The sequence below is a fragment of the Penaeus chinensis genome, chromosome 19 (genome assembly GCF_019202785.1).
Source record: "Penaeus chinensis breed Huanghai No. 1 chromosome 19, ASM1920278v2, whole genome shotgun sequence".
In the NCBI taxonomy this organism is placed as follows: domain Eukaryota; kingdom Metazoa; phylum Arthropoda; class Malacostraca; order Decapoda; family Penaeidae; genus Penaeus; species Penaeus chinensis.
The window spans coordinates 9,209,272-9,233,722 of NC_061837.1; the positions used below are offsets into that span (position 1 = coordinate 9,209,272).

Here is a 24,451-nt window from a genome sequence, read left to right on the forward strand (position 1 = left end):
TATATATGTATATAAGTATATGCATGTATATATATAAAGACATATCTATCTTTTTGGCCATACCTGTGTCTATATTCATTTATCTATTCACACAATGGTGTGTCTATGCACACACACACACACACACACACACACACACACACACACACACACACACACACACACACACACACACACACACACACACACACACTACAGAATACACTCCTATACATAATATTTATGTAATATATATATAGTATACATATAATATATATCTATACTTGTAAAATTATATATGTTAGATATATATTACGTATTCTCTCTCTTTATATAATTTAAAAACATGTATTTATATATTATGTATTCTCTCTCCATATATAATATAAAACATGTATTACAAATTCTATAAATTATATATACTTTGCTCAGCTCACATACATATTTGGTCTGTGTTCGAGTGTCTTATGGAACGGACTGAAATCTTTCATACGAAAGATTGAGCGTCATTGCGAGGCCTGTTGGTCTAGGGGTATGATTCTCGCTTAGGGTGCGAGAGGTCCCGGGTTCAAATCCCGGACAGGCCCAATACAATTTTCCCTCTTCACTTCCCTGATTATGATGTCTTTTTAAATAAGGAATCTTATGTAACGCAATCTTTTACCGTCACAGTGCATGTAAGTGCAAGTTTGGTTGACAAGTAACACCAATAGTTGTGACACGTATTATAATAAATGAAGCTTTCAGTTTCATAATAGAGGCCTGTTGGTCTAGGGGTATGATTCTCGCTTCGGGTGCGAGAGGTCCCGGGTTCAATTCCCGGACAGGCCCGGTTTTCTCATGTTTAGTTTAGTTTACATGGAAGGAGAGTTTGGAAATGTTTTTATTTATTATTCGAAACGCGTAGAATGCAATGAATTACGACTAAATTTCTACTTTAATTGGAAAATGTATGTGCCGTGACCAGGATTCGAACCTGGGTTATTGCGGCCACAACGCAATGTACTAACCACTATACGATCACGGCCGTTGCGAACACGGTTAAAAGTGAATATGATAATGATTGGTAACAGTAGGTTTAAATTATCAACTGTAGATCTTGTGTCTGAAATAATTAGTATACCTTTGAGAGATGTCATTACATTCCATACAAGTGTTTGCAGCCTCCGGGCATTACATTTTGTCTTGATCAGACTATTTTCTTTCCACTTACATCATAACTTCCGTTCTGTAACTCAAATCTAATTGTAATAACAATAGCCATGTCTATCATCACTATCCTGTAAAGAGGCATAAAAGGGAAATACACTGGTCTTCACCCAGATGTCAGTTGCATTAGTAGAGGGAATGTAAAGCTATAAGAGTTTCAGTACAATTCTGGACGACACCATTTGAAGGCGGTAATTGTAAAAAGACACCTTTTGGCCCGTAAGGGGATCGAACCCTCGACATCCGCGTTATTAGCACGGCGCTCTAACCAACTGAGCTAACAGGCCATGTTACCGCATGGAGTATAGTCGCCAGTAGTACCATTAGCTTGTGGCCAGTTTGCCCTCTTCACCCTCTCTTTAAAGTCCTCATAAAACTCATATCCCTGCATTTACCCCACCTCAGGAATAATTTATGTTAACAGACTATTAAGCAAAATTTCTGAGATGCTTGTAGTAAGGTTTTAGGTACCTAACGAGGTTTGGGAGGACGAAGTAGTATAATCTCCTGGTATACTTGTATGCCTATGAACGTTGGTAAGTCTTGGACATATCTCACTGAGTAGTTCTCAGTCAAAAGGGAAACTGTTTTAAAGAGGAAATAATGCATAACGAAATATAAAAGAATCTTATTGCATGTTTGTGCAATGAATGTAAAACACTAGAAAAAGTACAGGGGAAAAGTAATTCAATTTCGCCGGGAATTTGCAATGTGCACTGCAGTTTTGTTTTATGAAATGCTACACAGATGGGTCCACAACTGCACAGCCTCAAGGTACCAACTTGTAGGCCTTGGTGACCTCCCCTGTCCTTGAGATTTTGGTAGTATGTTTATGCTTTAGATTAGTATTGGTACAAAAATATGAATATAAATAGCAGTATAAGAAAATCAAGGAAAGTGGTAAACAAGCGAGAGAGGTTGTATTAATAATTGATTATTTGGTTACTAAGCAACTGTGAAGACATGTGTAAACACAAATAAACTAAACTCACAATGGGCATGTCTTGTACGTACAGTACTTACCATCATCTCGGCAGCAGTGGGTAAATATATAACCGGATGGAAGTTGAAACGAAATTGTATCTATATGGTGCATATTTTTCCAGGAAAACAAAATTAACAAACTTTCTTTTGATTAAGGTCAGAGACTTTAAATGATAGCTTCTGTTTGGTATACATTTATAATAAAACAGTGCATATATATATATGATGCACACACACACATACACACATACACACACGCACGCACAGGTGCGCGCACTTGTATGTGCATGTATTTGGTATAAAAGCCTATGTGAATAATTATGTATATAAATAATGAATATAGATATACAAACATATATAACATATGATTGCATATTATGTATATATATATAATATATATATAATGATGTATATATATATGTAACGATTTACATATATAATAGATTTGATTGTATGATATATACACATCAAATATGTATTACACACACATATATAATGAGAATATAACGTTCCGCTGCATGAAGTATGCCTCTCCCAAGTTTCCAGTCTGTCCAAAAGTTGCTTTCTCTGTTTCCAGTTTTGCTTCCCGAATTCCCGAAACGAATGTGAAGAAACGTCTCTGGTGAAATCCTGGACAATCAAACACCATTGGGGAATTTTATGTAATTTTTCACATTTGTATGAACCTGTAGAACATGTGTTGATAATATCTTATGATTTCATGTTCTGTGGACCTACTAAGCCAGATATCGTTAAAATTTTTCTTGGAATTTAATGCTTTAAGATTCGTCTGATGTATCCAAAAAATATTGTTCTGTTCACATATATTACATGTAGGCATTTAGGGAATTAATGATTCCTTTAGTTTTACGGAATTAGCAACTATTTATCTGTGTAATATGTTCAGAAAAAAATATATTTTATTTTACCCAAAGTATGTTTATTTTCCCTTTTTGGGTAGAAACACCCTTACACCCCCCCACGAAATGTCTTGAGGAAAGCCCTTTAATACATAATGGTTATGTTTCATTGCATCAAGGCAGTCAAATTGATCATGGATACAGCTTTGTTTTAAGCAATATATATCGACTAGCTGACTATATGCGAACACACACACACACACACACACACACACACACACACACACACACACACACACACACACACACACACACACACGGCATACATATATAAAAAACATTGCACACATGCAGATGTGTGTGTTATGTATGTTTCCATGTATATATTCCAGTATATATATATATGAATACATATGCATATAACTGTATATGTATTTACATACACATATAAGTAGATATATGTATATTATATATACACACACGTATATGTACATATATGTATATCCATATATGTATGCTACATATTTGCATACATTTACACACACATATATATATATGCATATATATGTGTGTGTATATGTATGTGTGGCCTACATGCATATATTTGTATATGTTAATATATATGTATATATATCGATGCGGCATATTTATGTCAATATGTGTATATATTTGCATATGTGTATATATACATGGTGTAAGTGTTTGTAGAAACAAACACCCTCATGTGTTTGAGGGTGTTGTATATGTAATTGTATATGTAATTATGTTTTGTGTTTATCCATATATATGGAATCTTAACAGAATGAAGCAATAATGTATCTTGTGGAACGTTCAAGATATTGTTTACAGTTTAAACATACAGGCTATGGAAACTTTTTCATAGTTTTGCCTTTTTTGTATTTTAGAAGTACGTTCCATAAAAGTTCGAAAGGGAAAACTACGCGGAATCTTCAGATATGGTTTATAGTGTAGGAAACCTGCGCTGCGGAATATCCTGCTGTTGTTTACAATAAAGGTTATCTCCGCAGCTCAAGTTATTTGCTTTAAAGGCTAGTAATTTTCAGGGATAAATTAAGTAAAAGTAGAATCGACCGTGACAGGACTCGAACCTGCAATCTTCGGATCCGAAGTCCGACGCCTTATCCATTAGGCCACACGGTCTATGAGTCAGGTAGGAGATATGTAGAGTTATATAAACTATATACTGTTTATATGTCAAAGTTGGGGATTTCGAAGGTCTTGCATTAAATATTGCAAGACATCGGTCCAACTTGTGTTTTCTTATTCTCGTTGATCCTGTTCTATAAATTCATAAAAAAAGTAAAATAATATTTCAATGTGGAATCTATTGTCCCGGATAACCATAAATGTCCCATTGTTGTGAGCGTTATATGAAGTTTTCAAAAGACTCAACATTTTGAATAGTTAAAAGATTGAGAAACAGGAAGATAAAACTGGGCCCGTCCGGGATTTGAACCCGGGACCTCCTGCACCCAAAGCAGGAATCATACCCCTAGACCAACGGGCCGCGCTGTTGATTGTTAGTTGGAGTTGATTTCTTATAGCTTAAAACCAGCGGAAGCTGAATACATCGTTATACATGTTCTACCCACACGAACGTAAATGCATAGGTACTCATTGTTTATTCAAAGTTGATGTATATAGCCTTTATTAAGTGGCTGGTTCAGAATAACATTTCAAAATAATTCATATTCTGATGATTTTGATATTTGTCTTCTTTGATCCATAGAAGGTTTCACAGTCTTTGCTCATTCGTGTAATGATGTAGTCGCACAGACTAAACACAGATGAGTGAAATGCGCAGTCGCAATTTGAATAGTCCTATTGAATAGTGTTATTGTAATGAAAAAGTAATTGCTCGATGGACAGCTAAAACCATCATACTGGGCCTGTCCGGGATTTGAACCCGGGACCTCTCGCACCCTAAGCGAGAATCATACCCCTAGACCAACAGGCCAGTTCACCTGATACAAGCTTTCTTATTCACATTTTATTTTACGGTTTCCAACTGCATATTCTACCTCCAGTATCAATTACAATTTAGTGGTATCAGCATCTGCCAACACATGCTTAAGTTGCCCTAGTTCCTTTTAGATAACGCCTTAGTTCAAATTGGAAATTTAAGGAAGTATTTGATAATTCAAAATTATAATGAATTTCCTCATTTTGGAAAATGGTATACTTTTATTAATGGTGTACAAGATAAAAAGAATTACAGCTTCACTGTCAAGTTCAACGGCATATATAAAATTAAAGAAATTATGTTTTACTAGTGTTAAATTATTGTTCTGAATCGGTAGCCCCGGTAAACAAGAGTAGAAGATGAGAGAAAGTGGGAGCGATCATGTAGAATATGCTAGAATATGGTGCATGTAGGCATGTACTTAAGTCTGCATATGCATATTGAATCCGTTAGAATCCATCATAAAACAATCCGACCAACTCTCCCGCTGCATGATATACTTTGATAGACGTAAACATACGCTATTGTCAATTCAGGGCCCTTCAAAGTTCCATATATTTCTGACAGGAGTTTTTCTATTAAACACTGTGCAGTGGTAATGGGATTGTCAGTGTTACATAGTGTGGCACTCTCTATGAGATAATCCTTGAAAAGGACTCATTTACCATAGCTTCTACTCAAACGAAAACCTAACCCGTTAAGAGTACATAAACGTTTAATCTAGGTTCTCAGAACATAAAATCCATATTTTGAAAATTAGTACGGTAGCACATAAATGACATTTATTTAACAGTTGCAGTAATCATCAGCTCTTAGTATATGTACATTTTAACTGTTGATAACTGTAATATATGTAGTATATAATAATTATGACAGTGTTAATACTGTTAATACCATTGCTAGAATAAACGTATAGTATATTCAGACAACTAACGGACACAATACAACATGTAAAAGCGAAATGCGAAGCAGTATTAATTGTTCATGTAAAACCTATTCATATACTACTTGCTCAAGAAAATAACCGGAAGACGAAACTGAACGTGTATCGGTGGCCGTGATCGTATAGTGGTTAGTACATTGCGTTGTGGCCGCAATAACCCAGGTTCGAATCCTGGTCACGGCAAACTTTTATGCGTACACAGAAGCAGCATAATTGAAGAGTTGGAATATTCGGACAAATTTCAATGAGCGTAGATTTTCAGATTTTTTCCCATCCTCGTAGCAGCCTCTATTTCTCTCCGCATGCAAAGTAAATAACAAATGAATCACCTTGTGAAATTCGAATTGCAATATATCGTAATGAGTAATGTTCTGAAAGACCTTGTCTGGAACATCTTTCTGTGTACTATGATACTTTCAAATAATATAACAGAGTCATACATGCTCTTATTAAAATGGAGCATTGTCCAAGATTCGAATCCCATCGCTTAGGGAAGTAAATTAAGGGTAGCGTGGCCGAGCGGTCTAAGGCGCTGGTTTAAGGCACCAGTCTCTTCGGAGGCGTGGGTTCGAATCCCACCGCTGCCAGAGGTTTTATTCCATGAATTTGTGAATACGTAATTTGTGATAAGTGGTCATATTTCAGATTTAAATACATATCAATCGTACCATCTATGAAAATGGTGGATACCTATACTGAAGCAAAGTTTTTATAAATATATAAATATATATCTCTATATATCTATCTTTATTTAGATACCTGTCAAACTTTACACCCAAGTATTAGGTTATGTATTACACATTTTTAATGAATAATCTTATATATTGCATGAATATATTTTGTATGAATAATCTTATATATCGTGTGTGTTTACACACATATGTATTTATATATGTATATATATAATTATAAGTTTATAAATACACACATACACACACACACACACACACACACATATATATATATATATGTGTATAAACATATACATGCCTGTATTTATATATATGTATATATTATATACAGATATATACATACATACATATACATATATGTGTGTATGTGTATGTATATACGAAATTATATGTATATCTATGTGTATATATATTGTATAATATATATATATGTATATAGTATAATATATATATTATATATATGTATATATATTGTAAATATTTATATATTATATATATGTGTGTATATTGTGTATAGATTAACACACACACACACACACACATATACACACACAGATGCATATGCGTGTACAGAAAAATAAAATATATATACTTATGTATGGGTATGCATGTATGTATATATATTAATATTCATATGAAGCATAAAAAATATGTTTACATATATATATGTAAATATACATATACATATGAAAAGGAGAAAACACACTACCGTGTTGATACTATGGTATAAAAACCCACACTGTAAAACTAGATTTAATTGAAAAAGAGAGACTACAGTTTCGGAATCCACCTGGATTCCATCTTCAGGTCTGAGGAGGCAAGGAAGAGGAGGGGGTATAAGACAGAGAGAGGAAAGGCAACGCGGAGACACGGGGCAGGTGAGGACAGACGAACGGAAACGAAGGGAGGTCAGATCAGGTCGGGCAGGTCAGGTCGGGAGGGTCGGGCGGACTGTGTGAAGGGTGGCCAGCATACGGGAGAAGGCGAAGGATGTGGGAAGCGAGGAGACTGTCAGCAGGAGAAAAGCCGCTGTTCAGGTTGAAATTGGGAAGCAGCTTAATTAGGGAAGATTCCACCAATCTGCGGGCGTGGACGTCAGCGGAAGGAAAGATAATCTAGATTTACAGTGTGGGTTTTTATACCACATATACATATATGTAAATATACATATATGTGTATGTGTCCATATTTTCAAGAATATACACATTTGTAAGATATTATTACATATATTTATGAATATGTACACATCTATATGTACTTAAATTTATGAATATGTAGACATACCTACATATCTAATCGGTTATATATATGTATGTGTGTTTATGTATATACAAGTGCACACACACACACACACACACACATGTACATGTATACATGCATATATACATATACATGTATATGTATATTTGTACATTTATACAGAGTATGTATACACATTTCATCCCCTTAAATGTACATTAAATAAAAAAGTCCAAATCTGAGAACTACATCGGGTAAATAAACAATGTGGATCGTAGCGTATTCAGGTATGTTTTAATTGTGTTTCAAGGTTTTAATGAAAAACACATTAGCATACTAATGGTCTCAAGGTTTCTATTGGGTTTAAATGTTAAATATATATTTTTTATTTGTTTGTTATAACAAATTTCAATAATCCCGTTATTTGTTCGATCACAAGCTGACATAAAAATATATCAAAGTCTGTGGTTTCGAAGTTCTACAAAATGCTTATATGTGTCGCTTCGCCAGACAGCGTTTCGTATAACGTTTTGTTAAGTCGGCCGTTCACTAGATTTATTATATATATATATTCATGTAATATAGGTATGTATGCATGATATGTATATATATTTATAAATATACATATACACATACATGATATACATAAACATAAAACATATACCATACACGTACATGTTTATATATGTATGTATATATGTTTATATATATATGTATACACAATTTATATATATACGAAATTATATATATATATATATATATGTGAAATATTATTTTATATATATGTGCATATATATAATCTATGTATAAACAATATATATATACATATACATATAATTAATGTATATTTACACATGTATATATGCAAATTTGTAATATACATATATGAATACATAATTATAGACCTGTAATTACCATACCCATAATATATATATGATTTGTGTATGCGGTATATAAGACGGTAATGATATAGCTGTATGTATATTTAAATGTATGGATGTGTTTTACACTTGATATATATATTTGATATATGCACATACATACGCACATCACGTATACAAATACAGTATTTGTGTGATGTTAGGTAAATATATATTCATTACAATCTGATAAATGTTATATTACAGTCTGATAAATTGATATGATTATTACAATCTGATATATAAATATATATGTATATATATGAGTGTGTATGCAGATGATATATAAAAGATGTATATATATTCTATATAAAAAAATATGTAAATATATGGATATGTATGTGTGTATATATATGGATATATATGTATGTACATTATATGTATATTATTATATAAGAAAAGTGAGCACCAAATAAGTGCGATGTTTGAACACTAGCAAAGTGTTAGGTAAGTAAAGTGAACGCCAGGTAGTTGAACTCCAGGTGAGTACTGATAAATGAAGTACGTGATTCACAAAAGTAAAGTGAATACTGTGTAAAGTTATGAGCTCAAACTAACATAAGGAAAGGGAGTGCCATGTAAGTAAGGTAGATTAATGAAGGGGGTGTCAGATATGTAAGGCAACTGTGTGCTAGGTAAGTAAGGCAGTTAAGTGCCCGGTAAGTAAGGCAATTTAGTGCCAGGTAAGTAATGCAGTTGAGTGCCAGGTAGGTAAAGTAATCATCAATGAATAAAGTGAGCGCCAGGTAAGTAACCGCCAGGCAAGTAAAGTATCTGAGCGCCAGCTAGATAAAGTCAAGGTAAGGGAAGAACGTGATTGCCGGCTAAATAAGACAAGTAAGCGCAAGGTAAGATAGGTAACAGTAGGTCCAGGTTAGAAAGTTAGTTAAGTGAACACCAGGCATGTAGAGTAAACGGCAAGTAGGGGAAGTGAACAATAGCTAATATGGTAAAGTGTGCGTCAGATAAATAAAAGTGAGCGTCAGTTTGGTATAGTAAGTAAACAGTGAAGGTAATTAACCGAGAACCAGTTAAGGGATTAATTAATTTACCTATCCATCTGTCTATGTAGTTATCTATCTATATTATGATGCATATATACACAAACTATTTATAATATCTTGCACTATATATATATATATATATATATGAATAGTTGTATTTGTGTTTCAATATGTTGAAAGAAATACATTATGTAGTAACACTTACACACATACATATGTATATGTATGTATAATCAGGTAGATATGCATATGTTTACACATGTATAGATATGTATTATAAAATAAGTACATGTATCAGTAGTACATATTTGCTTATATCTAAACATATATTTGTATAGAAATGTGTATATGTATATAAACATGTATATCTACATACATTTATATATACACATTATGAACAGTATGTATACATGTTGAATATGTATATGCTATATATACATGTTTATAATGTCTGTACAGATGTTGTATAGTATATATATACATATACATATACATATAGACGCACATGTGTATGTGGTATTTGTGTGTTTACTTGTAGCCTAATGGTGTCTCGGGTCAAAACATACTTGGCCAGATATTGACAAATTGCCTAGAGTTAATTTAAAGTTCGAAAATCTTTTTTTTTTTTATGTCTTAAAGTGTGAATTTATTCCTACTGACAAATCGGCAGGTAGTAATGATAGCTATTCGTTGAGATGAAAAGTAATTTCTAGACCGGGTGAGTTTATGACCAAGGCCTTCTTGGATTGTAGACCGTGAAACCTTTAGTGAGGCAAAACATAAATTCTGTGCTTTTCTCCGAGTTTATTCTGATCATCCGTGTTGCTCCATTGCCAAAGTTATTGGTATTCTCTCATATTCATTTTCCATTGCTATTGGCATTGTTTTATGGCTCTAAATATCTCGATCTGTTTGTTCAAATTACCGTAAAGCATTTATAGACCTTTTAAAGAAGCACAGAAGCAACGGTCACACAAGTCGTAGTACTTGTAGTGTCTGTCAGGTACAGGGTGGGAGGGTATCCCCCCATTGAGAACCATCTTCCCTGAAAAGACTTAGTTGTCTACAGTAACCTGAATAAACTACGCATCGTAGATAGTCGCGGACTCGAAGAGTATCACCGTATTACAAGACTAAACTTATGAGTATTCTACTCATCTTATTAATTATCATACGTCATATAACCGTACCCGCTACCCCGATACCCCATAATTCTACAAAAATGTAGAATCTGCTATTAATGTAATCAATAATGTACAAGAAACATAATAGATCGATGAAAATGATAATTTATCCACCAAGGTGTAAATAAATTCCTAAGTGAGCTCCGTGTCACCAAGGTGTCAGATTGAGTGTTTATTTTTATTCGTTGATCAAATGAACGTTTATCTGGATAATAGTATACATGTTCAAATTAACCTTGACTTTTAACTGCAACAAGTGTCTTTAAAGACAACAACGATATTTCACAGAAATGACCACTGCAACTGGGCAATGCTTTGTAATGAAAGCGTAATGAGTAAAACTAGATTTTTGTTCCTTCGGCATCAGATGTCAATTAGCTTAACATATTGGTAGACATGTAATTTAATGAGTCGAGCCTCAGTTACTGATAGAAAGAGTACAACTTGATCATATTTATTAGGCTATACGATGGTATTATATCTTTACAGTTACCTAAGAAGGCACAAGTACAAACTAGAAAACAGCTAACATCTACAAAGAATCTACCGCACAACTCTATATGGCTACTTGATATATATTACATATACACATACACACTCACTTGTATGTTTGTGTATACACACACACACACATATATATATAAATAAAATATATTATATACACATACAGTATTATTTACACTGTATATTAAGTGAAGTATAGGTAATTTTTAAATGTCATATTTCTAATATATTTGTATTATGAAATGTATATGTAATATATATGTAATTCATATTCTGCAATATATAGTGTAATTTATATATTTATTATGTATGTACGTTTGGCATATATATATATTATATATACATGTATATGTAAATAGAAATGACGTAATATATATGCATTATATATATGTGTATATATATACTTATTAGATGTACATACACATATATGTATATATACACAATATATATATGGTATATGTAAAGTACACAACATATATATGTGTATGATCTATTGTATATATATTCATGTATATATTACATATATGTTATATGTGTATAAATTACATGTTATTTATATGTATGAGTATACTAAATCTTATATGTAATATATAAATTGTATATATATTTGAGGTATACAATAAATATTAATATATCTATATCTAATTTACTCACTATATATATATATATTCATACACATATATGTAATATATATGTTTATATACATATATATAATATGAATGGAATGTATTTTACAATCTATTTATGAATATGTAAGTATATATTATAATACAATATGATATATGTTCATGTATATGAAATGTAGTTATATTTATGAATGTATGTATAATAAATGTGTATGTAACTTTAAATTTGTACACATATATTATAGATCTATATAATATATATAACAAATGGAATATGTATATGTAAATATGTATATGTTTATAAAAGTGTACGATATATTTATTATGTATGTGATGCATATATTTTTATAAAAGTTTACGATATATTTATTATGTATGTGATGCATTATTGATATACACAAAATATATGATATACTAAATATATGTAATAGATAGATATGTATATAAGTATATGTCACATATTTGTATGATTATATATGTATATATGTGTTTGTATATGTATATGTATGTATATGTACATATGTATTTGTACATATACATATGTAAATAAATCTGTATGCAATTAATGTTATATATTTATTTGATACTTATAATATATAGTGTTTATGTGATACTTTTGCCTAATATATGTATATGCATTATATATATATATATATATTATTTATATACGTATAATATTTTTATCAGTTATGTGAAACATAACCTTATTGCTTATATTCACACAGATTATATATATAATTGTATACATATCGTTCAAGTAATGTTTCAAGCAAGACTCGTTGAGTTTTTTAAAGTATTATGTTTTTTTTCTAAAGTCGCGTTTTACTGTATTGCAGTGCCTGCACTTTGGGCATAATTTCCTATTTTTCTAGTGTGGTGGAAGCTATGAATATTTGAATGTTTAAATATTTTACCCTCTTTCACTCACAGGATCTGAAAAATCCCCAGTGTAACTTTTACTAATCTGAAAAAATTAACATCGTGAGGAGGTGGTACTTTTTTTTTGTAATCTACCATTTGTATCAAATAAACAGTGATATATAACTTGCTTACAGATCATCCAAAAATTCACATATTGACTGTGGGCATTTAAAGTAATTCCAGCGCCGTGTTTTTTTCATTACCTGGAAAAAGGTAGCTACCTTTACCAAATAAATTTCGGAGCTTCAGCCTAGAATTTTGTTATTAAATACGACCATGTACAAATCTTTGACTAATGCTGAAACAATATAATTTAGGTCACGTTGAAGCTCCCATGCAAAGGTGGAGGGGAAGGGATGGCATTGCCCTATTATGTACCCTTGACACTTTAAATGGACTGACATCTCTATGTGACTGAAGCATTTGTCAAAAATTGGAATTTGAGATTTAAAATGTGTTTTAACATTTCTACTAATAATTGAAGAAATTGGCCTGTTGGTCTAGGGGTATGATTCTCGCTTAGGGTGCGAGAGGTCCCGGGTTCAAATCCCGGACAGGCCCAGATGAGGTTTTTCAAACTTGTTTGTTTGTCTGACTTAATTGCAGTGTACTGGCAATCAAATCTAGAAACCAATACAAATACATGGTCATAAAGGCCTGTTGGTCTAGGGGTATGATTCTCGCTTCGGGTGCGAGAGGTCCCGGGTTCAATTCCCGGACAGGCCCTTCAAGCTTTTGGTGAATTAATACACCGGGGTTCTCGCTGTTCATTGTATTGATTTTCATCTGACGCTCAAATGGTTGCAACGCTTCCTCTTTTAAGTTGCTATGGCCCGTTGGTCTAGGGGTATGATTCCTGCTTTGGGTGCAGGAGGTCCCGGGTTCAAATCCCGGACGGGCCCTTAACGTTTGTAAAAAAAAAAAAAAAAAGTTTATGCACATGTGGATAAATACTTGTCCATTTATTCACTGAATACACGCAGGGATGTGAATGCGGAAAGAAGATGTATAAATATGTGTATACTTATTGGTAAACGTAAATATATATATAAAAACATATTAATACATATACGTATTTAGGTAGATTATTATACATTTACACATATATACACAAACATACGCGCTCGGCGCTCACACACAAATACACACATACCCCCCCCCCCCCCACATACATACATGTATATAATATATACATGTCCATACATACAACAGATACACCCCTTATCTCACTATCGCCCTATACATGCACACACCACACACAAGCGTGCGCATGCACACGCACCCTAAACACATACATATAGGCTTGAGTGATTTAGAACTATTGAATTCCACTTCTTGTTTACAGGTATGTTACGAAATTTTATGTGAGTTATCGTTTATTTGAGGTTAGTCAGACAATTAGAATGGGTTGCGAATGGTATTTGTGTTGTTGTCCCGTTTACGTTGACCTGTCACTCAACCTTTGGTTAATGAGGGGGAGTCTGATAGCAATGTATGGTTCATATTATGCAAGCACCATAATTAGTCTAGATGAGGTCTTAATTTTTCTAGATAAGATCTAACAGCTAACATGGTGTCATGTCACTGGAGATATCAATAGGCGAGGTGCTGATAGTATAGATGAAAAGAAGGGATTAAACTACTGTACTTGGTGACATGACTTTTATACCATGTCCAATGTGTTTCATAATCGCTTGGTCACAAAGGAGTCGATTACTTGTTTTACATTTCTCTCACTGTTTTCCTAGATTTCTAAAGGTTTTCTTTATTATTATTTGTTGGCATAGCGGCAAAATAACCATAATGTCAATAATATTGTGATGTGTACAGCAAAATTCACTAAAAAACATAGTGAACAGTACCTGTAGTAATGGTTAAATCTGATAGTCAAATACCATTTACCCGACGGACTCAAAAGCCTATTTGACATTTATTCAATGGTTGGATGAGTAAGATTAAGTGGCAGCAGAAGACATTTGAAACACATTTGGGCAATATGACGGACATTTGATATTGAACAGATCAGAATTACTTAAGAAATTTGCTGGAAGTGAAAGTATAACTGGAAAAATAGATTTACAAGATGAAAGGGAATCGGAAGCCTACGCAGAAAATGAAATAGCCGGATGAAGATGAAGAGGAACTCAGTGGCCTTACGGAGGTGAGACCTGAAGCTCAGGAATCACAGATTATAGTCTTAGGATGAGCAAGGGCAACACCATAGGATAAACTGCATCGCCCTCATCAACGAACAGGAAAGAGAACTTGTGGAGTAGCTGCACAATCCATTATTTAACAGCAACCTGTTCAAGTTATACAAAGACGTCCAAAAAGAAGCAACACCTGTATAGCTTCAGTTATGCTGTCCGGGATAGATTTGGAGCCATTCTCTTCTCGTTTAACATTTGGCCAGTATTCATATTGTCGCTTTATTGCTGGGTAACCTCAAAATTCAAATCCCAAGATTGATTGCCGGGCAGGCATCGTTATGATCATGAAATTTCCATCCAGTACTCCTTCAATATTTGTATAAACTTCGTGCCAAAACATAATCAGGGGAACAGGCCACTTTAACTGGCAGGCATTCAAAATGGCGTTCTCCTTTTTATCCGCTGGGTTCCATGACTGGGGTAAAAGGTGCACGCTGACGCTGTTAAATGCTTTATACAATAAAATATTCTTTGTTGAAGTTACCTATCCTGACACTGCTCAATCTAGGTGACGACAGGTGCCTCTGATTACACCTATTGCTACGTCACACACAGCTCGGAATCAAAATTTATATTGATGCAGTGTCATATTAAAAAAAATAAAAAAGAAAAAAAATCAGCGCTTTAGGTTCTAAGACAAATATGATACGGGACCGGAAACAGTTGACAATAAATCCCGACAGGGATTTTTTGTCAGCTGCAGCATTGGTCTATTGCAGCATTGCCGAGGAAACTTAGTGTGGTGATAGAGCACTAGGATCAGTAAACATCGAAATAAAGGCTCTCCACCATAATTATTTCCAACGCCATGATGGTATACGTAAATCTGAGAGCGACCCATGATCGATTGCAAACACAGGTAAAGATAACAGAAGGTGCATACATTGCGAAGGAAAGACTAAACATGAGTAATTGATATGTGGGTAAACAGGTCACGTATATCAGATGAATATCATATACATAAAACACACGGACACATGTACACATAAACATATAAACATCGTATAACGAGTGAAGGTCACGGATGTCAGGTGAACCTTTAGCTCTCTTCAAAGACATAGACACACGTATACATATATTTAGACACTTAATATGTCTGTATACGCATAGATTATATATACATATATGCGTGCATGTATTAAACATATATTTTATGGATGCATATCATATATATATATATATATACATATATATATATTTATACATATATATACATATATATATACATATATAGACATACATACATACATGTATATATTTATATGTACATATGTTTATATACATACGTATATATATATGTACACATACATATGTACATATAAGTATATCTACGTATAATACAGATTTGTGTATATATATTTTTTTATAAATATTATATATATTATAAACAAAAAGCATTGTACATATATATGATATATATATATTTATATTACATATGTTATAAATGTCATGCTTATATTGTGTATGTGAGATACCTATCATATATGATGCACATCATATATATATGTATATATATATTTATATGTATATATTTTATATATCATGTAATATATTCATATATGCTACACACACACACACACACACATATATATATATATATATATTATATGCAGCATATATACATCTGTTCATTAACATATCTTTATATGTATGTATGTATGTAATATATGTATGTATGTATGTAGTATAATGTATATACTGTGTATACGTACACAATGTATATATATATTCATAATTAATTATATTTATGTATATATACGTATAACTCTTGTATATAATTATAAATATATAAGCATGTATATTATATATGTAATCAATCTATATATCTCAAACACGTACGAGCAGCAGGTCGGGGATGTAAGGTGAGTATTCAGTACCAGTCAAATATATGTTTTGAAATATGCCGACACATATTTTAAAAAAAAGTAACAAATGTGCAGGTAACGGATATCCTTTGAATCATGGGCATGGATTTTAGTATTTTGATAAAGATATAATCATACTTCTCTATTTATTTGTTAATGTTGACTATATCCATATATATATATAACTTATATACACACATACAATATATATATATATATACACACACATTAAAACACGCCCGAGCGTTTCTCTACCTACACATTCTGTAACGCTGTTACACTGATTGTTTGCTTGAAGTATTAATTCTCTTTTGTCATATATTTTACTCAGTATTTTCATTACTTATAATATAAGGTATAATATATGATACACAGATAAACTTGGAATGCGGCCTGTCTTGTTGGTAAGTAAGAAAGTGATGCAGATGAGAACCCGGGTAAACGTATGCAGCCGTAAGAGTATTTAAAGTGAGCGAGATACGATACTCAGGAGAGGACTGAGAGGCTAAATCAGTCAAGAAGTTAAAGGCTAGAGATGATAGCCCACAAAAACCCGCACGGCACACAGGGGGCAAGGATTATTATCCGCAAACCTTTCAGTGTCGCCATAGGTCCACTTACCTCGCGGCTATTTGGAGCATCTTATGACTTTCCTTCTTGCCCTCCCCGTCTCTCTCCCTAAATTCTTCCTCTGTGTCTCTTCCCCCCTCCTTCTTTCTCGCCCACACACCCTCATCTAGACCTACACACACTGCACATAGATTACCAATTGCTATGTATATCGCAGATTTAGTTCTGTGAATTTTGTTCCATAATATTAACGTTTGCTCTTTGGGAAGCCCTTCTTAGTTTGAGGTTTGTATCACCTTTGGCCAAATTGTTCCGGAATTCTTTCAAGGTGGAAAGTAGTTTGAATTGCCATTGATGAAAATGTACAATTATCGTTAAGTTTTTCTTAAGGATATTGTCCTTTTGTAAATATATATGACCGTGTGGCCTAATGGATAAGGCGTCGGACTTCGGATCCGAAGATTGCAGGTTCGAGTCCTGTCACGGTCGATGACTTGTTTTGCAAATAAAACTGGCTCATTGTACGCACTTTACACTTCGGAGAACAGTTAATTATATAAATCGCAAAAATATTGCGATCGATTGTGCTTACGCAATACACACTTAACGGGGGACGTAGTAAACCGAATCTTATATAAGAGCAAGATATACATTTGAAGATTCTTCAAATGAAGATGAAGAATTCAGTGTTGGCGTTTTCTTTTTGTTACACACACCTATCTTGGGGGAGGGAGGGGGGGTACGAAAGTTCAATATAAAATCAGATTTCTGTATTATAAAGAGGACGAGGTGGCCGAGTGGTTAAGGCGTTGGACTGCTAATCCAATAGGGTCTCCCTGCGTGGGTTCGAATCCCATCCTCGTCGAATCGTGACATTTTTCTCCTGAGATACAGTTAATGTCATTGCATAGCAAGATAAACAAGGCCGAATAATCAAAAGATGTTTTGATTCACTATAGCACCAAAATTATATTTCGAGTCATTTACGCAGCATATATACCTTTGAAATATAGACAACAAAACTGGTCGTAATTTCCATTCAAGAGCGGGTGGGGGTGTAGCTCAGTGGTAGAGCATTCGACTGCAGATCGAGAGGTCCCCGGTTCAATCCCGGGCGCCCCCTGGTAACCTTTTCGTATATTTTTTATTTGCAAATATAATATATATGTCGGTACACAATATCAAAAGTAACGAAAATATGGCATAGCCTGGTAATTTTTCTTAGTAAGTGCATAGTGAACAGAAAGGACAGAATGTTCAATAATAAGAATGATCCGAATTTTAAATATTAAACACAAAACATATTACGGTTTATAAACTATGATTATAATGCTGAAAAAACTTATTTAATTTAGATATTATTTTAAAGCTGAACTACATTATGAGTGTTTTAATGTTGACAAGACACCAGAGTTATAAATGTCGAACTAATGACACCTTTAGTTGAAATAATTTGATTAATATACTACAAAATATATGCTGAATATAATATTTCAGTACACATTTGATCGCTGTAATGTCTTTAATGTCACATTAAAGATACAAATAGTACTCACCACCTAGGGGCACGACAACTTCTTTTCATTTGCGAGAGGCACATAGACGGATGTCTTTGAAGCTTACAGGAGTTAGCAAGAAATTACTGACGAGCTGGTACATGTATTGATATATATTATGTATGTAAATATGTATGAATAGGCTTGAAAATATAGATACATAAATGTTTATATTGATATATAGGTATGTATTTATGTAAGTATACTATGTGTATATATCTATATACATGTATATATAATATAGCTATAAACATATATTTGTTTATATTTATATAGAAAATTATAAATATATACGGGTATACACATATATATTTACACAAATACTTAAAAGTATATACATATACATATAAATACATACATATGTATATGTATATATCTTTATATATATATATACACACTATATATATATATATATATATATATATATATATATATATCAATATATATGTAAATATATGTGTGTATGTGGAGGTGTGCATATAGTTGTATAAATGTATGATATATATATATATATATATATATATATATATATATATATATATATTTGTGTATATTCAAAAGCATTATGAATAAAGTCCTGTAATTCTAATGGGTTTTAACTTGTGATCTATTGGCGATAGCTTTATAATTTTATAGAAGCATTGTATGTCTAATTCTATATCATTGCTGTTTTAAAGTACACTTATATTCTTTGGTTTACTGAGCTAAAATCATTCGGTGCTGTATAAAGAAGATTTAGAAACCAGGAAAACAAAGATGCCTCTCACAGGAATTCCATGTGGTATTGGATGAAAAAATGTAATGGAAGATCGGGAAGATTGTGTTAGTAGCAAGACTAGCCTTTGTAGAAAAATAATATTTTAACATAGAAAGGACATCTTTAGAGCTTAGTCTTTCAGAATCAAATGTGTCAAAGGTTTGTGAACAAAAGCCTACAGAAGTCAGACGCACATCAAATATTAGCCTCAGAGATGGACAAATTTCTTGGCCTCTGCTATCATCGTATTTTACGGGGAATTCAACTAAGCCAAAATCAATAAATGACACTAGAGTGATTAAGGGCGTAGCTGTTAATCAATTGCAAAATATATTATCCTAATATTAAAATCTTATCGTTATATGATGGCACGTTGGAAATTAAGTAAACATTAAATACATTTACAATGACCCTGTATTATATATCACATATATTTAGGTGTATATGAATTATGCATATCTATATACATATTACATGTATGTATAATATATATATTTATATATATGTATGTATGTATACATATATATTTGTCCACACACACACACAAACACACACACACACACACACACACACACACACACACACACACACACACACACACACACACACAAGAACACACAAGGATACACACGCACACAAATATATATATAGATATATTGTATATGATATATATACATATACATATATATTAATACATATATAATATGCATATGTGCATACACACACACATATATATGTATATATATTTATATATGTAAAGGTTTATGTATGTGTATACACATATATTATGTATACACACACATTTATATCTTCATATACACAAATATGTGTATACATTATATATATATGTGTGTGTGTGTATACATATACATATATATACTCACACGCGCATGTATCTATCTATATATATACATATATAATGAACTGTATATATGCATTCATATATAATATATATGCATATGCACACATATGTATCTATATACATGTATATACGAGTGATAGTGGTCACTTGAATTGATTTGCCAACCTTTTAAAGATAGCTATTTTAACGATTTTCATTTACGTCTAGATATTGCATTTTCTTTCATTTATTTTAATTTATGTACGACCTTTCAGACTGCAAATCACTTTACAGTGTGTTTAACAAGTTTATACACCAGCTGTACATGATAGCTTATCGAAAATGGTTGATAATATATGTAAATGAGAAACAATTGTTTAAGTGTGATTCCACTGGTGTGAACAGAGTATATCACGTCTTTATTACTACCTTGTGGTTAATACTTAAGGTTTGAATTGGAGTGAGTGGATCAGAACACTGACGTTAGTGGCAGCATACGAGGGATGCTCTGTCAGGAAAAGAATTCCTCTGGCCCGTAAGGGGATCGAACCCTCGACATCCGCGTTATTAGCACGGCGCTCTAACCAACTGAGCTAACAGGCCCTTAATTATGCAAGGACTTATTTGAAAAAAAAAGAAAAAAGAAAAACGAATAGTAGAATGAAGCCAAGGACTATATAGTCTATACTACTCAGATGTGGGTTCTCTGTCCATGCATCACAATCGAATCTTTTCCAAGGCGTTTGCAGATAGAATATCAAGATTTTATAGAAGTATTGTCCATTTGTGGTTATCTAAATGTTAACCACATATATTGTGAACAGTTTGAAAACCTGTAAAGCTAACTCCTAATAGTCTGACTTCGGGTATATAAGTACAGTAGAGTCATAAAAATTATATAAAACTGTGATCTAATCTAATGCAGAGCTATAGAAAATTAGGAATTGACCAGTCATCGAAGACCACACGTGTACAAGCTTTCTCTTATTACATAAATACAGGATTGTGTGTGTTCGTTTGTGCATATGCGTGCACGCGCTTATTAAAAGATAAATGCTATATATTTTATCAACTGTATGCCTCTGTTACTAAGGCAGCTACCGTACCTCTCCATCTTCTCAACGACCTCATGACCCTTTTTACTTAGACTCGAACCCTTCGAAACATCTGGTTGTGAATGTTTTAGATGTAAGGCCCAATATCTGGTGTGGATTCTATTTGTTGCCGAATAAGCTCTATCGTAACATTAAACCAATATAGAATGAGATTTCACCAACTGATTTTAGGTTTACTCATCCGGCTATTCATTAGTGGTCTGTCTAGGAAATTTCTTACTTGGTCCACCCTAAAGGCCCGTGAATCTGAGGCTTTGCATGGATCGCATGCATACGGAACGCCTCTCTGGCGAGAATGATAGCGACCTTTCCTGTCATGATCTTAGACTATGGAAGATCTATACAACTAGAGGATGCTAGTGTGACAGGGCTTCAAGGCCTTATCACATTAGCTAGGGCTCTAATTAATTACTTGGTAAACCTTCCTCAAAGAGTTTTACAACGTGTCCAGACTTGCCTAATGGTCTGTATTCTTTTCTTGTGAAATGTGCCTACTCGCAGTCTCGTAACACATTTTCTGAAACTGCCGAATATATCGACAATTCTGCTGCTCCGAATGTTATTTGATATTTTGGAGATATATTAAGATTGCTGCAACAAGGTATTACAGATGCCTCTGGAAGTGAAGTCTGTTATTTAAACTAGGGCCTTGGGACGATTGGTGCAAGATACAGCGAACTGCCCCGACGCAAGACGATATGCAACCACTGCGCATCCATTAATTGGCGGGCAGACTTTTCGTTCCACAGCTTGACGTATGTATATATGCATATATAGACATACATATTTATACATAGACATATGTATGTATACATGAATATACACATGTATATATACATATATACTAATGTACATATAGATATACATATATACATGCATACGTTTAGATATACATATATATTTAGAAATACATGCAAATATATATTTAAAAATACGTGTACATATACATATATATACATATGTAAATATGTATACATAAACATTTAAATGTGTAGGCGTGTGCGCACGTGTTGTGCCCGTATGCGTGTGCTTGTGCATGTATATGTGTGTGTGTGTGTGTGTGTGTGTGTGTGTGTGTGTGTGTGTGTGTGTGTGTGTGTTTAATATGTGAGTGCACGTGTGCTTGTTTGTAAGTGAGTGCATATGCAATTTATACATATATAGAAATGATATGCATATAGATATATATAGCTATATATGAAATAAATATACACAAATAATTTTTAATTTTTTTATTTGATGCTCAAAATGCAGTGTATATAGGCCTGTTAGCTCAGTTGGTTAGAGCGCCGTGCTAATAACGCGGATGTCGAGGGTTCGATCCCCTTACGGGCCACGACAGGTATATTTTGGCCATCGCTTACACATAAATGTTGGTATATACATGTATATGTATAGCTTATATATGCATGGGTATGTTTCTATATGTATTTATGTTTATTTATGTATATGTATATATTATATATATATAAAGGCATATACTTATATATGTTAGATATTCTCTCTCTGTCGCACTTCCTTTCTCTCATTAATATATATGTGTATATATATTACATATTTTCTCTCACCATATATATATATATATATACTTATATATATACATATATATATACATATATATATATACATGTAGTTAGACATATATGTATGAATATATATATATGTATAGTTAGACATATATGTATGAATATATATACTTATACATATTTACATACATACTTATATTCATAAAAGTACATACTTATATATATTTATATGTATATATATGCGTACACACGCACTCCATATATATAAACTCTCTCTCTCTCTCTCTCTCTCTCTCTCTCTCTCTCTCTCTCTCTCACACACACACACACACACATATATATATATATACATATATACATATAAAGACATATGTGTGTGTGTCTGTGTGTTATATATGTGTGTGTGTGTGCGTGTGTGTATGTGTGTGCGCACGCGCGCGTCACACATATTCATATATTTATAATTATGTACAGATATATATATATATATATTTGTTTATATATGTATGTATGTGTGCTGCACAATCTATATATATATATAATATATTATGTAAGCATTATGTACAGATATGTATATTTATTTATATATGTATGTATGTGTGCTGCACAATATATATATATATATATATATATATATATATATACACACACATAGACATATATATACATATATACACACACTATGTATATATATATATGTACATTAATAAAATATGTGAATATATGTATGCATAAATACGCATAAATTTATGCATGTGTATATATATATATATATATATATATATGTATATATATTTGTATATATATGTATGCGTGTGTATATTTTTCTATACATATTTATGTAATTTATACACACACATATATATATATATAATATATTTATGTATGTAAGCATGAATAGTTTACATATTTGCATAAAGCACATGTACAAATTTTGCACATAAATATATTTATCATTCTCA

The 24,451-nt window shown here is 32.5% G+C and overlaps 17 non-coding genes across 17 annotated transcripts; 11 read left to right on the forward strand and 6 right to left on the reverse strand.

Annotated features, from left to right (window-relative positions):
• Window positions 1-494: 494 nt before the first annotated feature.
• Window positions 495-566, forward strand: Trnap-agg. Its single transcript has one exon. It is a non-coding gene; the product is annotated as a tRNA-Pro (tRNA).
• Window positions 567-738: 172 nt separating this feature from the next.
• On the forward strand, window positions 739-810 carry Trnap-cgg. Its single transcript has one exon. It is a non-coding gene; the product is annotated as a tRNA-Pro (tRNA).
• Window positions 811-934: 124 nt separating this feature from the next.
• On the reverse strand, window positions 935-1,006 carry Trnah-gug. The gene has a single exon. It is a non-coding gene; the product is annotated as a tRNA-His (tRNA).
• A 395-nt stretch (window positions 1,007-1,401) lies between these two features.
• Window positions 1,402-1,475, reverse strand: Trnai-aau. The gene has a single exon. It is a non-coding gene; the product is annotated as a tRNA-Ile (tRNA).
• Window positions 1,476-4,120: 2,645 nt separating this feature from the next.
• On the reverse strand, window positions 4,121-4,193 carry Trnar-ucg. The gene has a single exon. It is a non-coding gene; the product is annotated as a tRNA-Arg (tRNA).
• A 295-nt stretch (window positions 4,194-4,488) lies between these two features.
• On the reverse strand, window positions 4,489-4,560 carry Trnap-ugg. The gene has a single exon. It is a non-coding gene; the product is annotated as a tRNA-Pro (tRNA).
• Window positions 4,561-4,938: 378 nt separating this feature from the next.
• Trnap-agg lies at window positions 4,939-5,010 on the reverse strand. Its single transcript has one exon. It is a non-coding gene; the product is annotated as a tRNA-Pro (tRNA).
• Window positions 5,011-6,070: 1,060 nt separating this feature from the next.
• Trnah-gug lies at window positions 6,071-6,142 on the forward strand. The gene has a single exon. It is a non-coding gene; the product is annotated as a tRNA-His (tRNA).
• Window positions 6,143-6,464: 322 nt separating this feature from the next.
• On the forward strand, window positions 6,465-6,546 carry Trnal-aag. The gene has a single exon. It is a non-coding gene; the product is annotated as a tRNA-Leu (tRNA).
• A 6,992-nt stretch (window positions 6,547-13,538) lies between these two features.
• Trnap-agg lies at window positions 13,539-13,610 on the forward strand. Its single transcript has one exon. It is a non-coding gene; the product is annotated as a tRNA-Pro (tRNA).
• Window positions 13,611-13,703: 93 nt separating this feature from the next.
• On the forward strand, window positions 13,704-13,775 carry Trnap-cgg. Its single transcript has one exon. It is a non-coding gene; the product is annotated as a tRNA-Pro (tRNA).
• Window positions 13,776-13,879: 104 nt separating this feature from the next.
• Trnap-ugg lies at window positions 13,880-13,951 on the forward strand. Its single transcript has one exon. It is a non-coding gene; the product is annotated as a tRNA-Pro (tRNA).
• A 4,159-nt stretch (window positions 13,952-18,110) lies between these two features.
• On the forward strand, window positions 18,111-18,183 carry Trnar-ucg. The gene has a single exon. It is a non-coding gene; the product is annotated as a tRNA-Arg (tRNA).
• A 294-nt stretch (window positions 18,184-18,477) lies between these two features.
• Trnas-gcu lies at window positions 18,478-18,559 on the forward strand. The gene has a single exon. It is a non-coding gene; the product is annotated as a tRNA-Ser (tRNA).
• Window positions 18,560-18,745: 186 nt separating this feature from the next.
• On the forward strand, window positions 18,746-18,817 carry Trnac-gca. Its single transcript has one exon. It is a non-coding gene; the product is annotated as a tRNA-Cys (tRNA).
• A 2,560-nt stretch (window positions 18,818-21,377) lies between these two features.
• Window positions 21,378-21,451, reverse strand: Trnai-aau. The gene has a single exon. It is a non-coding gene; the product is annotated as a tRNA-Ile (tRNA).
• Window positions 21,452-23,225: 1,774 nt separating this feature from the next.
• Trnai-aau lies at window positions 23,226-23,299 on the forward strand. Its single transcript has one exon. It is a non-coding gene; the product is annotated as a tRNA-Ile (tRNA).
• The last annotated feature ends 1,152 nt before the right edge of the window (window positions 23,300-24,451 follow it).